The 5,000-nt window shown below is 38.1% G+C and overlaps 1 long non-coding RNA gene across 1 annotated transcript in view; it reads left to right on the forward strand.

The window, feature by feature from the left end:
• Positions 1–1,701, forward strand: part of LOC137990702 (uncharacterized) — a 3,049-nt gene extending 1,348 nt beyond the window's left edge. The window contains exon 2 of the long non-coding RNA XR_011121545.1: positions 443–1,701. This is a non-coding gene — a long non-coding RNA (uncharacterized lncRNA). The remainder of the gene's footprint in view (positions 1–442) is intronic.
• Positions 1,702–5,000: the final 3,299 nt, after the last annotated feature.

The following is a 5,000-nucleotide window of genomic DNA, read 5'->3' on the forward strand; positions in this document are numbered from 1 at the left end:
AATCGCCAAATAATAATGATCTATCATTATTGTAATAATGCAACACACTTGGTGTCAACATCTATGTCAAAACTTGGAAGATGGTATTTTTCTTTCCCCCTTGACTGGCCATTATTTGCAAATCTATGTTTAACCCAACGTCCAAGGCAAAATTATGGTTAGACTCAAAAAATTTAAGAACATGTGTTAAGGCAAACAGTTAAGGGTCATTGGTTTATGTGTGGTTTATAGTATGTTTATATGGTTAGCTCATCATGTTTTCTTTGTCTTGGTTGTGTAATAAGAATGACTTTTTGTACTAATTTTCACAGCCCCCATAAAAACTGATATGTGCAGTTTCCTGTGTCTAGGAAAATAATAATATTATTATGATATTGTAGATTATAGCATTGTAATATGCATCTCATGGACAATAACACTCATTTTCGTTTTTTGTCCTTAGGGAGATGGATCCACCTGGTATTATTTGTGGCAGTTTTGTGAAATATTAGCTCTAAAAGGAGCGAGAAGAAATTCAGCCTTTTTTTCTCAGCAATAAACCACAATAATCTTATTGAGTTCACTTTGTCCATGTTGGTAGTGTGGAACAAAAGACTGGATAAAGTCACTGAGAAATCCAGACAATGCTGTTGAGTTTTAAGCAGTTTCTTTAGTACTCTTCACATTGTCAAACTTTTCAGTTTCTTCTTAGAACTGAATACCAGTCCTTAACCTTTTTTCAGTTATGAACTTTTTGGACCAGCACAGAGCTTTAAGATGCCACTTTTTTAAATGTTGTACTTATAAAAAAAAATGGGGACAACATATTCAAGCAAAAACATCACAAATGCATGTTGTTTGCACCTGCACGCAAACTTTGCGAATGCTTTTGATCTGATGAGTTGCCAACCCAGTAATGCTTCAGATACGTGTAGTGACGTCGAAACCCAGAACACCTTCAAACACATTCAATGACAAGTTGTCAGAGAAAAAATTAAAATTAAAAACAAACATCTTCTTGAGCATTGGGACCCACATGGAATAGCCCTTGCATATGTGCATTATACTGATGACTGGATTCCATCTACTTAATATACAATCATCTTTTTAGGATAATACCACCTACGCCAGTCGGCAGATAATGCTAGAGTGAACTTCTTGCTATACAGCTGAAAATATTAATTTTGTGGAATGCCCCTTTCAGGGATGTTTCCTAGTTGTCGATGCTCTAAAGATTTTGTTCAAACCCATCAAGTACACTGTAGCATGCATGTGTGAAATGTCTCAAGTTTAGATCAGTTTTGCAATATGCACTGTGTTGTCTGAACTGATCCTTGTAAAATTTTTGTAGTTTCTTGTCAATTGTTAAATATGGAAAAAAGGATTTACTTTCTGAAAGAAAAATAACATTAATGACGTCTCTTGATCAGGTTAGGATCTGATGAATTTTTATTTTAAAAGGCAAGCAAATCAAGGGGCAAATTAATTTTCTCTGAGCTGTTTAATGTCAGTAAGTGGGCTTTCCAGGATGAAGCACTTTTTTGCCTGCTCTCTGTGTATCATACAGTGTATAATCTTTTCACCGATTTATCTCAGTTTCTGTTGGGGCTGGCTTTCATCGCTCTTCTATAAATTTAACAAAAAATGCTGTGTAAAGAGCGAAAGATGTATTTTGCTTTCATGATAATTATAAATTCGTATTAAAATTTGGAGAAACGTGGAGCTCAATTTGCCTGAGTTCTTGCATCTTTGCATACTCCATTTTAATATCGCTTTCAGCATGCTTGCCAAAATATCTTTTGTAAGCGTGTCACCATTCACCACCCGGTCTATAATTCACCAGTTGTCTTCCTTTATTGTTCAGAGTATTATAGAGAGTATCTGGAACGTCATAAGGTTTTTCAATGTCTCTTTACCGACACAGACAAAGAGGCATTGTCCTGTATCGCAACCACTCGACGAACTAGTCTCCACCGATAAGTTCGAAGCTCTCACCAATTCCACCGGCCGAACATCGCCAAAACAGGGTTTAAGGGAATTTCTGGTCCTCCCAGAAAACCAACAACTTGCAAAAACCGTTCGAGAAACTTGCGACAAAAGCCAACACTGTCAAAAAAGTAAGCATTGCAGCGCTCGTTACCTCCATTCACCGTATAGTCACACGAAAGGTGCATTTACCGCGCGAAAACAATTTTTACACAATTTGTACACCCCTTCAATTTTTGGAAAAACATCAAAACTCGTCAAAAATTGTGACAAAATCCTTATCTTTCAAACAGCGACCTTATTTTTTTGATTTAATCAACGGCTGTCATTTTCCGGCGAACAGATAGTCTTTTTGAATGAGCGCGCCCTTGAGCCTGCGTTTCGTGCCGCGGATCAGTGACTTGCGCAGTCGTTTTTCAGCTCTGTCAGTGTGAGTGTCTGACCTGCCTTGAGCCTGCGATCCAATCAACAACAAGTCCCGGGTCAGCGGTCAACTTTTAAAAAAAAACAGCTAACCTAGATAAGGTCTAACCTGCGATCAGGCTCTATTTTAGTTTCGCGTGGTACGTAATGTGGAGTTGGCGAAACGAAAAATAGAGCCTGACCAAATTCCTCTTCGAAATTCCTTCCGCCCATTTTTTTTGATTGATTGACGTGTCCTTCATCGGCCAATCAAATTTACTTCCATTACACCAATACACGCGTGGACGGCAGATTCACGCTATTTTGTTTTGACCAGAATTAATTACCGTGGGAGGAATATTTATAAACGAATTCGAAAGTTACCGTTGGCTTTAATTTGAGAAAAACACATTTAAAGCATGGGGAATGTTTTCGATGACTATATTGCGGCAAAGGCCGGTGTAATTCTTCCTCCGATCGTCACTGAATATGCAATCTTTTAAGCTTGACATCTTAATATTTGTAATTGAGATAACATAGCATTTTGTCATTGGACAGTTTGGCAATAGATTTTTAACGAAAAAAAAAAGATGAAGCAATCTTGACTCCAAATTGTGCAAACAAACCGTGTCATGTACAGTAAGTAAATAAAGCCGTTTGATACACAGTTATTCAAAACATGCATGCGCTTAACTTGCGATGTTATTAGCATCTCCTCCTGTTGATATATATGTCCTTTGTCTCATCCAGGGAACCAATATGCACGGGCTTTCATTGCCATTGAAAGAACCAGCTATTTAGCTTTCAAAACATCAGGGAAGTTTGTGCCAAAGTACATTAAACCACATGGCCACTTAAGAGCTCGACAACGGAATCGCTAATTTCACTCTTTCCAGATATTCAAACCCGATTCTGGACAAGTTATGAGATGTTTCAGATGGCATATCTCCATTTATACAAATAAAATCAAGTTACACCGTCCACGTCATAGTAAGAACAAAAGGCAGCAAATTTTTTCGTACACTTATGGCGGATTAGTCTCGAGGACTTCGCGAGAGCTCCGCGCAATCACGATGGCATTTTCACTTCCGGCGTTTTAACAGCCAATCAGATCACGAATTTGGTCGGCCAAAATTTGGCGGACCGTCCGGAGTTCTTGAGAGACTTTTGGTCAGGCCCAATTTTAGCGAGCGACGACATAAGAGAACATATCGGCGAAGCTAAAAATGGGCCTGATCGCAGGTTAGATAAGGTCTCACTTGAGCCCGCGATATGGTCACGTGATACTGGTCAGCGGATATCTTGTTTTGATAGGTGTCAATTGACCATAACATTGATGTCCAATATCAAAGATGTATGCTGTAAACTAGCTATAGTGTAAACTGGAGTATTGCCTCCTCGATGAGCTCTAAACTTGAGCCCGTGATATGGTTACGTGATACTGGTCACATTGGCAAACATGAAGGGGCGGACGGATAGACGTACGGACGTTTATGAGGTCATGGCCATAAAACCAAATTTTCTCACATCGATGGGTTACCATATTTTCTTAGCTATGGTGCTCCGCAGTAAGCCGAGTGACATTTGTACAGTTTGTAAAGTTACCGTGACTTATCTTAATCGTATTTTGAGACCAGTTTGGAATTCTAGTTCTTGTTTCATACAACATTTGGATGAGATGATCTTGTTTGTTCAGCAGCTAAACACATACCTGAAAGCATTCCCGAATTGAACGATGCCCAATTTGTTGTGTGAGTCTTTAACGGCTACGTTTTTAGTGCACAAATTTGCCAGGAAGAGTATAATCAATGAATAATTTTATAACGTTTTTTTCAAATTGTCACACTAAGACAAAACAAACGAGTATTTTTTTCAACAACGGAGATCGGTATTAAATGTACTTTATTGAAATTTGTTTTTTTATTTATGCGACCCGTGTTTCTGGCGACGCGAGCAGCGTAAGGTCACAAAATCATTCCGAAACACGCGATATTTTATTAGTCCAAGAACGGCAGCAGCGCTTTATTCGTTCCAATTATATTTTTTATTCGACTGGCCAGCTTTCTAGTATTCCATTGACTGTAGCTTTTTGCCGCCTATTTCTTTGCCACTCGTTAATTCAAGCCAAATGAAAAACAAAGGTGCCCAAAGCATCCCGGTAGACAGAGAGTCTTTAAATGCCCGCGCATTTTCGTTTGTCGTCGCCTGAATTAATACTAGCTAATATTATAGTTATTAAAGATTCTCTCTCTTATCTACGAAAAGCAAGGGTTATTTTAAACCTAATGCGAAGTCATGATCTACTCGGACGTAAAAAAACAGTAAATAAGAGATCAACAGAAATTTCCCTTGAAGAACAACAGCCTTCACTTGATACTCATCTGAGATTATACCACAAAAATGCACTGCAATTCGCGTTTATTAAATGAAATTAGTTTTTGCATCACTTGGGCTTTCATTTGCTATCAAACTATGCAACAAACCTCTTGTTTTTGCTTTTGATACCGCTTTTTCATATTTCTTCCAGTACATTTATTCCTTTTAACTCATCAAGTGATGATTTTTTTGCAAACAGTTATTGCAGATTTGAATAAGGACTAAAACCGCCAGCGGAAATCACTACTGAACTCAAA

This window comes from Montipora foliosa, chromosome 2 (genome assembly GCF_036669935.1).
Source record: "Montipora foliosa isolate CH-2021 chromosome 2, ASM3666993v2, whole genome shotgun sequence".
NCBI lineage: Eukaryota > Metazoa > Cnidaria > Anthozoa > Scleractinia > Acroporidae > Montipora > Montipora foliosa.